The sequence below is a fragment of the Peromyscus eremicus genome, chromosome 5, assembly GCF_949786415.1.
Source record: "Peromyscus eremicus chromosome 5, PerEre_H2_v1, whole genome shotgun sequence".
NCBI classification, from domain to species: domain Eukaryota; kingdom Metazoa; phylum Chordata; class Mammalia; order Rodentia; family Cricetidae; genus Peromyscus; species Peromyscus eremicus.
In genome coordinates this window covers 43,285,606-43,301,907 of record NC_081420.1, presented here as the reverse complement: position 1 = coordinate 43,301,907, position 16,302 = coordinate 43,285,606, and the positions used below count along the sequence as shown (strand labels likewise).

Genomic DNA, 16,302 nt, shown 5'->3' with positions numbered 1-16,302 from the left:
GGCCCAGGGGTAGAGAGTTTTTATAGGGAAAAACTGCAAGCCAGGAATTGCATGCTTTGGCACTTTGGGATTGGGTAAAAGGGATATGGGGCAAGATGATTTTTTTGAAACTATTGGTCTAGACTTTGGGCACAAAACCACATTTGAAACTATTGAGTTGGACTTTTGGCATGGAACTACAACTTGATGAGCAGGATTATCTGGGCTGCTCAGCAGAATTATCTAGATATCTTCAAGGGCCATAAACTTCAGACAGAATGTCTGCAGGAGCATACTGCCCTGTATCTGTTTGAGTTGTCATGGCACATTCCTGAGGTCCTTCCTAGAACTGAGTACAGCAGGTAGTCTAAGATGGTGGCCCTACCCTAAGATGGAATCTGTATTACCTTCATAATAGGACTATTTGAACTCTGCCTGAAGACATTCTTATTCCAGGATTTAAGAGTTTGGTGAGTCAGTTACCTTCTCTTGATGAACAAAACGTCATTTAAGTCCTGTTATTTGCAACTAAAGTAGTTCAGACAACGTACACATATAAAGGACTGGAGAGATCGCTCAATGGTCAACATCACTGCTGCTCTTTCAAAGGATGTGATTTTGGTTCTCAGCACCCTTATCCAGTCACATGCAGCCACTTGTAACTCCAGCTCAAGGATATCCAGTGCCCTCTTCTGGCCTCTGTGTGCACCCACACATGTGGTACAAACTCATACAAACAAATACATGAACACATAAATAAAAATAAACGTTTTTTAATTATACGTTAAAATCACAAAGACTTCTAAACTAGGTGGGAAGAAAACACAGATGCCTGGTACCCCTTGAATTTTCCATATTGAGTTGAGAATATTAGCATATTAGCCAATTCAGCAAGCCCAAAAAATTAGTGAGAAACAGCTATTGAGGGGGGTGGGGGAGACAATTACACATTAACACTATACAGATAAACGAGGAAAAAGCCAAAAGAATCACTCAATAAATTTAAAAGAACTAATCTTGGGAAAATCCATTAGAAACACATGCCCCATATCAAAGAATAGGCTTAATTTTAAAAATTAAATGCTCTAAGGGAGAAGTTGTGCAAATATTTGAAGGGAAGATACTTGGACAGAGAGAACTGGAACGTCAAAGTCTGAGAGGTGAGAACCTGGCCGGTCTGCAGGACTGCAAGGATCCCAAAGTTCAGCAGCGTGCACACACTGTTGGAAAATGAACTGGCAGGGGGAGAAAGATCGTGGGCGTCTCTATGTTGCTGTAAAGACATAGACTTTCACTCTGAGTGATTTGGGGGCCATACAGAGGTTTCAAACCAGGACTAAAGTAATTTACTTTATCCTGCTATAGGAGCCTGAGGCTATTGAAGATTTGGACCCCACCTCCAGTTTCCCTGGTAACACTAGAAATGTAAACATCAGCTTTGTCATTGCTTGGAATTAAGATTTCCGCATGAAAAGGGTGAAGGTATCTGGGCTTTGCTCTAAATGCCATCTCTAGCCTTGAGTGGAGACCTGGCATTCCAAGCTACCCTAAAAAAGATGGAAAGGATTATTGACCACTTAAGAAGATAATGTACTTTTCTTCCCAGAAGCCTCTTCTCAACACAGAGTCTCCCTGATGCTTCTATCAAACAGCACTGTGAAGCCTGCCAGCTTTTCTGAGTCCTCACTCAGTTAGTGTTCAAAAAAGCATAACTTCACTTTTCTTTGTCCCTTTGGGGGATACTGGCTAAGCATGCTTTCCTTGGCATTCTGGGCTTGCCTTTTCAGTCCCTGAAGCCTTCATCTCCTTTTGCCCTATGGCTGCTTGCTAACGGTCACTGCAAATGGCTCGCTCTTTTTATCTCCCTTCTCCCAGCAGCTGCTTTAATTTACAGCTTGCCTGCCCTGTTGTTTTCTCCTAAATTCCAATACAATTGTCCTTGAGCATTTCTAAATTCTTTTATCAACAGGCCTAAGAACCACAAAGAGAACCTCCAATCCTAGTATCACCCTGGCTACTGTGCTGATGGCAGACCAAGAACAAGAACAGTTATAAAGTGTGTGATTAGCCACATAAACATAACATCAGCAATCAAAGATGGTTCTGACCAAGGTAGATTGTTATACCGGTATAAAGACATGAGATTACAAACCCCAGATAGATTGATTATGAATGGCTGGCAAGTATACACCATTTCATATGCACATGCAAACCAAGTGAACAACTCTTACTGTTTTGTAAAAATTCTAAAGAAAATTCAAGGAGAATTTGAATATAAGTCCATGGATTTAATGAGTGTTTGTTGAGTGAGCATGACATCTGTGAGTTAGCCACTAAGCAAGTCATAGAACAAGAATGGATGAGTTCTTGCCCCAAGGAGCTCATGGTCATGTTAGAAAGGAAAAAGTAACATGGCAAGATGAAACTTGAATAATTGCATAAGCGGAGAGCAGTTATGGCCAATGTCTCTAGCCTTCCTCACCCACATGGAGTTTATGACTCACTGACATTTCTTAGGTTAAACCCAGACTCTTCAAAAGGTCTCATGATCTGGTTCAATCCATCCTTAAGTTCTGTTGAGATTAGGTGACACTCCACTCTATGTTTCTCAATATTGTATTTTTTTAAGTAGTTTTTCAGGCCGTGCCTTGCCCTAGGAGACTCCATTTTACAAGCATTTGATTCTGTTTTGAGGAAGAAGGATGACTATAATCCCTGGGTAGACCTAGAAACTGCACCACATGTCAGGCACTGACTATCTAGCACAGACAGATATATGACTTATTTCTGGGAATAGAAAGTGAACCAATCTCTAAGTTTGTTGGGAGGTTTGAAACTGTTGGGGCATATGCATGTATTAAAATCCTATCTGGAAAACCTGGCTCAAGAACTTATCATAGACACTAGATCAAAGAAAAGTATAACTTCTTCATCTGAAACCACAAACTGATGAATTTCCAACACTGTGATGGCCCCATAGCAACCTATCATCTGCATGCTCAAAGTCCAAGGATTCCCCAACGTTCTGCTTGATCTGTGCCCGTTTTTCTGCTCTTGAACCAATTGAGACCTTTCACCTGTAGCATCTCTCTCAATCCAGAAGTTTCACCAACTGTTTCTATGAGCAGGCCCTTCTTGGCATTGGTCTGGCTCATTATCTTCTCTATGCAGATTCTGTCAGCTTCTGCAGCTTCTTGAACTGTCCTGCAGAATCCTTAACTTTCTTCATTCTGTAACCCATACAGAAGTAGAGCCATACACAGATACATTTACTGTGTGTTATGTGTTGTGGGAGGTAATGTTAGTGGTGTCCTTTGAAATAAAGTGCTGTGGGATGGTCTGTATGTCAAGTGTGTTGCTGATTGGTCAGTAAATAAATCACTGATTGGCCATTGGCTAGGCAGGAAGTATAGGCGGGACAAGGAAAAGAATTCTGGGAAGTGGAAGGCTGAGAGGGGACACGGCCAGCCGCCATCAGGACAAGGAAGATGTAAGGTACCAGTAAGCCATGAGCCATGTGGCAAAGTAAAGATTAATAGAAATGGGCTAAATATAAGAGTAAGAGCTAGACAATAACAGGCCTGAGCTAATGGCCAAGCAGTTTAAATAATGTAAGAGTCTGTGTGTTTATTTTATAAGTGGGCTCTGGGACTGGCGGGACTTGGTGGCGGGAGCTGGAAAAAAATTCTCCAGCAACAAATGGCGCCCAACGTGGGGCAAGAGTTTCCACCTAAAAACTTAGAAAAAAGATTCTAAAACGGACCTAAAAACAGCTTCCTAATTGTCTCTCTCAAATAAGCGGCAGCTGCCGGTTTGAGCTACTGGCGGGTTCCTAGCGTGCGCTCTCGACCTGCAGTATGGTGGGAATGAGGCCTCTGCAAGTAGCACATTAAACTGTGTGGTGGATTTAGCCTTTGCTAGTACAAAACAAAAAAAGGTTTCTGGGCTACACGCTACTTTGGTAAAAGTGTAGACCCACTACTTCTGAGAGTTACGGCTCCCAGAGCTGGCGGAAAGCGGACTGCCGCCATGTTGGGAAGCTAAAGTGGGCGGAGCCAGCAGCCACTGCGCCGTTTCAGGCTTAGAAGGCTGCAGTTTAAAGCAATAGGCTCAAGCTAATATAAAAAAATAAGCCACGTAAAGATGACTACCACACAGAGAATCTGGATTATGTTCTCTTTGATATTCGTAACTGCAGAAAAACATTTGATTGTAAAAGCTGTTGAGTTATGCCAAAATGTATATTTTAAAGGTACCTTGACTTCAAAATTTGGATATAAGGATATGTTGCTTTGGAAAAGAGTCTCTGCTTTTGTTTCCACAGAAAGCCAGAGACTATGGATTTGTTCCAGATTAAGATACATCAGGTTTGACCAGCCAAGACCCCCTAAAAGGTCTCCAATGACACCATGGCCCAGATGATTCAACATCCAGAATGGTTTCAAGTCGACTGGCTCAGATATACAGCCTCACGGACTACTCCATGATCCTAAAATTTTCTTTCTGTCTCCAGAAGATACAGCGCCCCCCTCCAGCAGGAAGTAGTAAGAGAAGCTACGCCCAAATTCCCAAATATACCAAGCTGGCTTTAGAGATGGAATTGGCTCACTCCCCCTCTAAACCCAGACATATTGCTCAAAAAAAAAAATGGTTAAGAGATTCTTGTGTCCCAAATCAGAAGAGCCCTCTGGTGTGGGACAGAGAAAAAACAATATTTTTATTTAAATCAGGTTGATTATAAATACAATCTCTTTCTAAAACAAAAAGGGGGATAGTTTAGATATGATAGGATGAAAGGGTAGATTAATGAACCTACTTTGAAAGAGTAACAACTTGTTTAAAATGTTTTACATTGCTATAGATTTTAGTTTATTGATACAAATTTAAACTTAATTTTGTTATACTGTATATATATTTCTATTCTTGTTTGAGGTATTATGTTTATGTAACTCATTTAAAATTGTAATGGATAATTAAAAAATAGATTAATAGTTAGTCATCTATGATAATATTTGTAGCCATGTTAGTTAAGTCTTCTAGGTATACATAGATATATTTCAGATAGATAGGTAGTCTTCAAACACTTCAAAGACCTACAGAATATGGCATTTAAAATGTTTTAAAAATTTAGACTTTCTGGACAGTGAGACATGTCTGCTCCTGACAGCACCGATTTACTTCAGAGAGGAGGATGGGCATCGAAGACACTCCATACGGAGTTTATCTCCACCTTGACAAAAATAGCCATTTGGGCAAGAAACTGTTCTTGCCTGGACTGCCTGATCAACTGGACATGCAGGACCCATACAAAGGTGACCACTGAACTTTGCTTGACAAAATGGTCCTTCAGGTTCCTGCTTTGCAGAGAAAACTGCCAGACATTCTACAGGACACAGAAAAAAGTAAATAAGAGACTCTAGGCCTGTGGGCTGAAGACAGATGCCCCAACTTTACAAGAGAACTTTGAATGACTGTCCAGGCTCAGCTGTCTCTGTCTACCCTACAAGACTCCTAAAAGTTGCTTATATCCTTCTCCATTTCTCAGGTAGTAGTATATCCTTCTGAGGTCTTTGATGTGGTTAAAGACTAGATACTTACAATTTTCCTTAGTTATAATAAAAGATAAGTTAGATATAAAACCTTAAACTTACAAATATAAGATAGATAGGATCTCTTCTTTAATATTGTAACTGTAATTCTTGCTTGATAATTGTTTTGTTATATGTAATTTTACTATGTTAAAGTTAAAACCTTCCTTTTTAAGAAAAGAAAAGGGGAAGTGCTGTGGGATGGTCTGTATGTCAAGTGTGTTGCTGATTGGTCAGTAAATAAATCACTGATTGGCCATTGGCTAGGCAGGAAGTATAGGCGGGACAAGGAAAAGAATTCTGGGAAGTGGAAGGCTGAGAGGGGACACGGCCAGCCGCCATCAGGACAAGGAAGATGTAGTACCAGTAAGCCATGAGCCATGTGGCAAAGTAAAGATTAATAGAAATGGGCTAAATATAAGAGTAAGAGCTAGACAATAACAGGCCTGAGCTAATGGCCAAGCAGTTTAAATAATGTAAGAGTCTGTGTGTTTATTTTATAAGTGGGCTCTGGGACTGGCGGGACTTGGTGGCGGGAGCTGGAAAAAAATTCTCCAGCAACAATAAAGATCTTACATTTGCCTCTGTCCAGCTACCGAAGTAGGCAGATTTTATGACAATTGCTGACATCAAAACTGCTGAATTATAATTTATTATAATTATAATAATAAATTATAAATGTATTGTTATTCAATAAATCTGACATTATGGAAAGGCCCAAGCATGTCCACCTGTTTCTGGCACAATGTGCTCACAAGGGGCTCCTCTGCTCTCTGTGTGTCTGCCACAGTGTCTATTGGCCTTCCCAAGAGCCTTGATCTAGATGGATCACGTTCCTTTTAGCCTCAGGAACTACACACCATTCAGTGGCTAAGAACATTGCCACATCTTGGTCTATGATGGGTATATGTTAATTAGATGAAATAAGGAAATAGTAACTAAATTGAAATTACTGGCTTTTTACAACATTAATGAATAAGGGTCCTGAGAGGGGAAAATTTCATTTTCAGCACTTAGCACAGTGCCTGCCTCATACTAAAGGCAGAACAATTATCTGTTCATTAGTAAATGATGAACTAATAAATGTAATGAAATGAATGGAAGAACAAATGAATAAACAAATTAGTTTTTTTCCTAAACCATCATCTACCTACAAATTAAATCTTTTTCTACTTATATCATGAAAAAAGGCATGAATGTGTAAATTGTGTTTTTTTTCATAGGAGGAAACAAATTCTAAAATATGAAATAATTGAGCATCTCTTTAAAAAAATTCTGCCCATAAACAAAACAGAATATTTTGACATGATTTTTGATAATTTAATGTTTTATTTAATCCACCAAATAAAATGCTAAATATTCTCAGTGGTCATGTGAACAGAGGCCACAAAGAAGAAACCAATAATTTTTCTCAAATGACTTTCTTTCTTTCTTTCTTTCTTTCTTTCTTTCTTTCTTTCTTTCTTTCCTTTCTTTCTTTCTTTCTTTCTTTCTTTCTTTCTTTCTTTCTTTCTTTCTTTCTTTCACAAGGTCTTTGGAGGCAACTAAATAGAAAAGAAGGGTCAACAGCATTTAAGAGAAGGAAGCAATCACTTCATGGAAACAGTTCTGCCTTTGCACATGTTTATTGAACCAGGAGTGTGTTTCTACTGCCCAGCAGGGGAAAAGGCCTGGAGAGACTCCAGGTCTGACCAACAGCTACAGAAGAGAATGACCAAAGCTCGAAGACTAACTGAGCAGGTAAGAAAGGCACAATACAACTTGATCTGACTCCTTGAGTCATTAGAACAATGCTTTCTAATATGCAAGCCCACAGAAAAATTTAACATTAGAAGTTGCTAAAGATTCAGTATGTCATAGTTAACTATGGTCACCCTGCTCTGCTACAGAGGACCAGAACTTACTTCTCCCACAAATGTGTAAAACTAGGAGAGAAACAGGACAGTTGTTCAACATCACGTCTAAAATTGTAAGCTTACTATAAAATTAACTACATCTTATTTTTCAGTGTGTTCACCTTTTTTATACACCCGTGACACCTAGTCACTTGGGAACACACCTTTCCAGCTAGTGGGATGAGAGATCCATCAGCCACTCCCACAGGCCCTTCTGAAGCAGCAATCAGGGGGAAACGTTCATGTGAAGCAGCGATGGCCACTAGCAGCAGTGCATTATGCTTCTCTGAAGGTCCTAAGGGTTGGCTTTTAAGTAACTGCTTAAAGTCACTCCCAGGAGATGCAGCTAACATCCCCCTAGTAAGTCTCTTCTCCCAGCTAGAAAAGACATTGCCACCACATCCATATTTGATTTTCTGGAAAATCTGTATTTTCCTGAGTCTCATACCTCAGCACTAATAAATATAATGAAATGAATGGAAGAACAAATGAATAAACAAATTAGTTTTTTCCTAAACCATCATCTACTTACAAATTAAATCTTTTTATTATTAATCATATGGCTTTTCTTTTTGTGACTCATTCTGACTGCTGGGAGGTGGGGGGGGGGGATCCAGAAATAAAATAACCTGAGAAGCTGAGTCCATAAATTAAGTGCTGAAAGTCTCTACAAATAGACTCTTGATAGTACGCTTGAAGCACAAATACTGGTTCTGTAGCACCCAAGGAGTTCATTTTCAAAGTGAATGAAATGATGTTGGGAAGGTGACATTCTAGGATTATTTCCTGTATTTGTTGACTTACAGCAGCCCTAACCACTTAGTAGTTTTAGACAAATGTTGTCGTTGGAATGAAGGGAACGCTAAATATTTGCATAAATAAACTGTAAACAAGTGCTGCCTTTATTTACACCAAAAAGCCCCGTTATCTCTGCAAAATGGTTGATTGTATTGGCACTAGGTTCTAAAACTCTGCAACCCAAGATGCTTTGAAATGTAGGCCCATTTCAGAAAGAATAAAGCTAATATAAAGAGAAGGATCAGAAAGATAATCTTTCTTCCTGGATCCATCAGCAACGACTGTGGTCCCGTTCACATGTTCTGCACCTCCAACATGGAACATCATCACTCAGCTGAAACTTCTCTCACCATTTTTGCTCTGTCCTAAGAAGTCATGAATATTCAAAACGTAACCTTGCTGGAAAACTTTGGAACTTCTAAGTTCAAAAATGGAAATGCACGTGCTAATTAACACTCAAAAATCTAGTCTCTTTTCCCACAAAATTTATGCTTTATGTTATGTTTAAATGAGACATAAGTACAACAACAATAAAAAAAAACATAAAGTACCATTTATATGCAATTTACATTTAAATATAAGGTCTAATTGTCAAACAGGTATACAACAATGAAAGAGATGTACACAGAGTAGGTGATATCACACACAGATGGAGCCACACAGACGTAAGAAAGCCCTTGAGTGCAGGAATAGCTAGACTCAAATGGCTCCGAAGAGGATGGGAGCGAAAGGAAGCCCCGCCCCCCAAGAATAGAACCACAGATGTGGCGCTTATGGAAATGTCCCCTTTGTAGGCATTCTGAGATTCCAACAAAACACACCTGAAAAAAAAGTCATTTCCCAGTTCCTTCTCTCAGCATCTTGTCAGCAAACAGGAAGGGTAACGCAACCTGGAAGTTCAAGCCGAACGGGAAAGCCTACCCGATGTTGTCTTCGTTTGTTGGTCAGAGGACTAGCCTAAAAATCACAGCCATTCCCCTGCCTCACTCAGCCTTCAAGTGCTGAGATTACAGGGAGAAGCCACGATGTCTGACTCCAACAGTTTATTTGAATGATGACATTGTAAAGATCGCTTAGCTGAACAGAAACTTGCGCTCTACCTCTGACCAGCAACCAAATTTCACGGGACCATGTGGCAAATAGCTTATTTTTTTGAAAGTATAAAGAGGTGAGTCCTCTAAGTTCATCTCCAAATAAAAGCAATTTAGAATGTGCAGCTGTAGTGCATCAGTGGTGTAAAATGCTCATGTATGCTGTGGATATCGCTATATGTAAATAAATTCTGATTGGCCAATAGCCAGACAGGAAGTATAGGTGGAACTAACAGAGAGGAGAATTGAGAAAGGAGGAAGGAAGAGAGACTGCCTGGAGCCATTGCCAAGACAAGGAAGATGTAAAGTACCGGTAAGCCACGAGCCACGTGGCAAAGTAAAGATTAATAGAAATGGGCTGAATATAAGAGTGAGAGCTAGACAATGATAAGCCTGAGCTAATGGCCAAGCAGTTTAAATAATGTAAGAGTCTGTGTGTTTATTTTATAAGTGGGCTCCGGGACTGGCGGGACTTGGCGGTGGGAGCTGGAGAAAAATTCTCCAGCTACACATGTAGATCCTCAACTTCCACGCCGTTAAACGGGACTTTCTTTTCCTTATCACTTGTAGTGTAGTACTAAACACTACAAGATGCCAAGTCAATCCTGGCCAGGACCCCCCTTCCTGAACCATGTAGGCAGAAAACTCAATGTCTTAGATTCTACAGTGAATACTATCTTGAGTTTCTGCCAGAAATTAAATGACCATGAACTGGATAGCCGCAGTAATGCCTGTTTCTGAATGTTGAGATCTAGTGAGGGGATCTGCCTGTTTCTGAACATGAGCTCATAGAGATCTGATAGCCCCTATAAAAGGTAAAGGCATCATTATGTTTTGTTTTGTTTTGTTTTGTTTTTATGAAAGTCACTGCCGATCCAAAGACTATTTTAAAACTCAAAACCAAACCAAAGAGGATTCCATGTCCTTGTGTTTGTCCCCTGACAACATCAGATTATATCACTTCAGGACTAAAATAATTTAAAAAAACAAAAAAGAAGAAGAAAGAAAGAAAGAAAGAGAGGGAGGGAGTGAGTGAGTGGGAGGGAGAAAGGAAGGAAGGAAGGAAGGAAGGAAGGAAGAAAGAAAGAAAGAAAGAAAGAAAGAAAGAAAGAAAGAAAGAAAGAAAGAAAGAAAAAAAGAAAGGTAAGAAGGTAAGCAAGCAAGCCTTCACCAGGTGGGTCAAGACAGCACATGCTATTCAGCAACCCATGCAGACACATCACTACTCCCTTTGCCCAAAAGCCTTTCACGTAAATGTCCAGCCAGACAAAAGCCTGTTTTTCTACTGCTTTTGTGTGCTGTGGCAGGAAGCAGTTGTCAGCTACAGCTACGTTAGTGAAAAATAACAACTGCAGACGCTGAGACACCCGCCACATGTTCTTGTGGAAATCAAACTCTGAGAAATTTTTTAAATGTTTTCAACACATCAGCGTGAAGCATCGACCTAGTTGGAATCACTTAGATCTAAAGCAAATGCGCTGATTGTTTTCACAGCAGGCTTTTCTTCTTGGAGCAGAGCAAGAGCAGGCGCTGGCGCGAGGGTTGCATGGAAAGGTTTTCAGCCCCCTGCTTCTGTAGGCTGTCGCCTGTGACAGGATCAATACCAGGGTGAGCAGCACAGGAAGCTGACGGAAGATTATGAAGATGAGGTGAGCTGTGGAATTACCCTACAGGCTCTGCTCTTTCTCTGACCTCGAATCTCATCAACCTTGGACATAGATGGAAAACCACCAGGACAGAGACTGAGAAAGAGAGGAGGACCCGGATGAATGGTATGAGGCAGCAGCATCTGTGCAAAGCCTGGGGGTCATCCGGCTGCCTGTTGCGGTCTCAGAAAAGGACAAACTCTGTGGCAAGGTGAGGTGGCATCATGACCAGCAGGAAGAGTCCCATGCCTCACCAGCAAAGCAGGTGCGCAGTAATTAATTGGTAACACCGTATTCAGGAGGTTTTCATTACAGTGAATACAATTCCTGTTCCACTTTTGACCCAGACAGGTGGCATTTCTGTAAATAATCTGCACAAAGTACCATGGAGAGGATGAAATGCACCCTGAAGACCCATCATCTGTCTAATGGGATTCTTGCTGGCCCCATACTACACAGCACAGTTTTCCTTCAGTTGGAGCCCCAGACTGTCCTCTGAGCTGGTCCTGGATCTTGGCAGAAGCAGTGGATCAGGAGAAGCCATTCTCATTCCAAGTGACCAGTACACACACTTGAAGAAACTTCTTTTTCCTATTACTCTGAACTGTTCCGGCCAACTGAGCATACTGGAGATGTGGCTCATAATCAATGAGCAGAGTCAGGTCCAAACTAAAATCGCTACACAATCTAACAGTTGAACCTAAAGCCTGAGACGTCTCTGGATTTCTCTAAAGATTGTACAATATACAATGACAATATATAAGAAGCATCCAAGAAATGCAAGGCTATTTTCAAATCTGTTTGGGTAAGTCACTGGATGAACAAAGAAGAAAGTATATGCTAGTACTTCTAGGTATTAAGTGGACTGTTATCTACAATCCCTCAAACCTGAAAATTGCCACCACCAAGCTTAGCTGTTTATTTCTACACACACACACACAAACACACACACTTTTTAAAGATGTATTTATTATTTTTATTTTATGTGTGTGTTGTCTGCTAGTATGTATCTGCACTTCTTTTGTTCCTGGTGCCTGTGGAGGCCAGAAGAGGACTCCACACCCATGGAGCTTCAGTTCAGGATGTTGTGAGTTGCCATGTGGGTTCTTGGAACCAAACCTGGACCCTCTGCAGAAACAAGTGCTTTTAACAGCCGAGCCATCTCTCCAGCCCCATATACATCTGTTATTCGCATACTTAGTACCTTACAACATAAAGCAAGTTTCTTGTTTGGGCTAATATTGTACATTATATCGCCAGATTATACGCAGCTCATTCAGCTTCTTCGAAAACAATTTTAATGGCTTTTAAATTATGAATTGACTTCATCTATTTCATCAGTCCCCTGTTTAAATATATCAGATGTTTGTTTTTGTGTGTGAACACTAAATACAAAGTCTTTTTTTTCTAGGAGCAGAATTACTAGATCAAAAGCCCAAACAAATACTTTCTGTGGCAAAAAAAAAAAAAAAAGGACCACACTTATTACTGAAATTTTATATTTTAAAAAAGAAAATTTCTCAAAAATCCCACAAGTATGAGATTAATATTGTAGTGTGTTCTGTGTTCTTGGTGGACTTATGTGCACACAGATAAAAATATGGATGTGTTTCTCATATTTTATTATTTATAAAACGGAACCAGGTAGTGCATAGTAGGTATAATCTGCCTTTTCCAGTTAGTAAGTAATTGAGATTCTTTTCATGTTGTCTTCCAAATTCAGAAACGGAGCTGACAAAGCAATGCTGGTTTCCCACAAGAACCCTCCCACAGCTTACAAATGGCAGAATTACCACCAGTCCATTGGCTTCTCTACCATACCACTCTCTTCCCAGTGTCTGACACTTGCATCTCATCCATAATGAGCACTTCCTAAGTATATGTTGAGGAGCTTTTGGCAGAAGGAGAAGGAATCATATGGTGGGGAAGGGGAGGTGCACATCAGAAAATACTCAAAAAATGTGCCTGATGAGAAAGATAACTTGCAATACTTCAAAGAAAGATCAGCTCAATAATTTACCAAAGCAGCAAGTGAGGATGTTTCTTCCTAATAACTGTGAATCACAGACCTCAAGGCAAAATAAGCACTGTGTTGTGACACTAGTTTCTTGGTGTTGTTTATATATATATATATATATATATATATATATATATATATATATATATATATATATATATATATATATTGTAATCTAGATAGTAACCCTCCAATAGTTATATAGCTGGTAAAGTTTTATTTTTTAACCCCTACCTTAGGTTGTATCTTTCACTCAAACAATCCTGTACTTTGTTGTGGAGCTTTTTAGTATCCTGAGGTCCCATTCATTAGCTATTGGTCTTAATGCCTGTGTTGTCAGCGTCTTGTTCAGAAAGTCCTTTCCTGTGTCAAATCAGTTTCAGCGTACTCCTACTTTCTCCTTTATTAGATTCAAGGTATCAGGTCTCATGTTGAGGTCTTTGATTAGTTTAAAGTTTTGCTTGGGTGAGAGATAAAGATCTAGTTTCATCTTTCTACATGTAGCTTCCTAGTTTGACAATTACCATTTGTTGAAAAATCTTCTCTTCTCTATGTGTCTTTTTTTCCTGAGTATCACAAGTTTATTTAGCAAAAAGTTTCATATGAAAATGCATACGATCCAATTCCATACCATAGTCAAACAGGTTCTTTGGGGAGGGATGTGGACTCCTCTGCTCGAAAGCCATTGTTCAGACTCTTTCCAAGGATTCTAACATGATGATGCTGTTTCCTCATGTGACCACCACTACAACGTTATTCTGTTGCCCACTGGTTGCCATCTCCACACACTCATCACACACAAGATTCATAAAGGGATCCAAGCCCTGTAGTATTCCTTGTACATGTCTGCCACCATTTAACTTTGAAGATAACTTCTTCAGTTTGGGAGGGTGGGCCTTGCTCATGGCGACTTTTCAATTGTCTCAGCACAACCTCCATGTATATTGTTAAACACTTTGTCAAAACTCAGTGGCTAGAGGAGTGCAGACTTATGTGCGCAATTCTATTGCAATGATCAATGTTTCTGTTTTTATGCCAGTACCATGCTGATTTCACTATTGTATTACTATATTCTATAGTATGACTCAATGTGTGGGATGCTGATCCTTCCAACAATTCATTGTTGTTGTTGTTTTATTTTAGTTTGTTCACTTTTCTTTTTCTTTTTTTTTTTTAATTTATGTATTTATTTTGGTTCTCAACTGCTGTTTCCCCTCCCTTTTCTCCTCCAAGCCCTTGTATGGTGGTATTTTATTTGTACTGAAATGTGATTTTAATTGTATGTTAATAAATAAAGTTGCCCCGGGGGTCAGAGCTATTAGAGCCATAGCAAAAGCTGGGCGGTGGTGGTGCATGCCTTTAGTCCCAGCACTTGGTAGATAGAGCTAGGTAGATCTCTGTGTGTTCAAGGATACAGCCAGCATTGGAGACACATGCCTTTAATCTCAATACCAACCATAGAAGACCTGGAAGTCTCTACAGACAGGCAGTGACGAGGCAGTCATGTGTTTGGGTTTACAACCAATGAGAAGGCAGAACAGAAAGACTATATAAAGACAAACACACAGAAAGTAGGTCCTTTTCGGAGAGCTCTCTTGGCTGAAGAGGATCGCTGAAGCAGGAAAGGTAAGGCTCTTAGCTCTGACCTCTTGGCTTTCTTCTCTGAATCGGCTCTGTGTTTCTTATTTAATAAGATGGTTGGTTACATCTACACCCCTGCCCCTCCCCTCCGACCCTTCTCCATCCACTCCTCCTCCATTTCTATTCAGAAAAGGGCAGGCCTCTAATGGATATCAACAAAACATGGCTTATCAAGTTGCAGTAAGACTAAGCACCTCCTCTTATATTAAGGCTGGGCAAGGCAACCCAGTATGGGGAGTAGGGTCCCAAAAGCCAGCAAAAGAGTCAGAGACAGCCCCTGATCCCACCGTTAGGAGTCCCACAAGAAGACCTAGTTACACAACTGTAACATATATGCAGAGGGCCTAAGTCAGTCCTATGCAGGCTCCCTGGTTGTCAGTTAAGTCTCTGAGCCCCTGCAAGCCCAGGTTAGTTGATTCTGTGGGTTTTCTTGTGGTGTCCTTGACCTTTCTGTCTCCTACAATTCTTCCTCCCTCTCTTCAGCAGGATTCCTGAGCTTGGCCTAATATTTTAGCTATGGGTCTTTGCATCTGTTTCATTCAGTTCTTCCAGCAATTTTTTTATTGTCCAGTGTTGTTCTGGGTATTCTGAGTCTTTATTATTTTGATATAAAATTTAGGATTATTTTTTCTATTTCTGTGAAGAATTGAGTTGAAATTTTGATGGTGATTTTATTGCATTTGATAGATTGCTTTTGGGAGGATGGCTATTTTCACAATATTAATCCTACCAATCCATGAGCATGGTAGCCCTCTCCATTTTCTACTCTCTTCTCAATTTCTTTTTTCAGTGTCTTAAAGTGCAAGTCTTTAACTTGTTTGGTTATATTTATTTCAAGCCATTGTATTTGTTTTGAGACTATTGTGAGTGCTATTGCTTCTCTAATTTTGCTCTCTGGCCTTTGTATATAGGAAGGCTACTAACTTTTATATGCCAAGTTTATATTTTTCTATTTGCTGAATGTGATTATCAGCTGTAGGAATTTTCTGGTGGAGTTTTTATGGTCTTTTGTGTACAGAATCATATAATCTGCAAATAAGGATACTTTGACTTCTTCCTTTCCTGTACATATCAACTTTATCTTCTTTACTTGTTTTATTGATCTACCTAAGACTTTGAGTGCTATGTTCAACATCTTTGCCTTATTCTTGATTTCAGTCATGATGCTTTGAAGTTTTCTCTGTTTAGGATGATGTTAACTGCCTTTATTATGTTGAGAAATGTCCCCTGGATCCATAGACTCTCCAGGACAAAGTTTGTTTGTTTAAAACAAACAACTCATTAAAAAATGGAGCATAAAACCAAACAGATACTCCTCAAAAGATGAAATACAAAAGGCCAAGAAACAATTTTTAAAAGTATTCAATATCCTCACTCATCAGGAAAATGAAAATTAAAAATATTTTGAGATTTCTTCTTATCACAGTTAGAATAGCTAAGCTTAAGAAAATGACAACAAATACTGGTATGGATGTGGAGAAACACTATCAGTGCTGGTAGGCATGCACACTGGTGCAGCTACTATGGAAATCAATGTGGAAGTTCCTCAAAAAGCTGAAATAGACCCACAATGTGTGATCCAGCTATACCACTCTTGGGCACAAACACAAAAGACCTCATATCTTATTACAGAGATACTTGCTTATC

At 39.7% G+C, this 16,302-nt stretch overlaps 1 protein-coding gene and 1 pseudogene across 1 annotated transcript in view; both read right to left on the bottom strand.

Moving 5' to 3' along the window:
- The window catches only part of Pou6f2 (POU class 6 homeobox 2), a 496,744-nt gene that overhangs the window by 453,292 nt on the left and 27,150 nt on the right, over window positions 1–16,302 (bottom strand). The window lies entirely within an intron of this gene.
- Window positions 13,704–13,919, bottom strand: LOC131910468 (small nuclear ribonucleoprotein G-like; annotated as a pseudogene).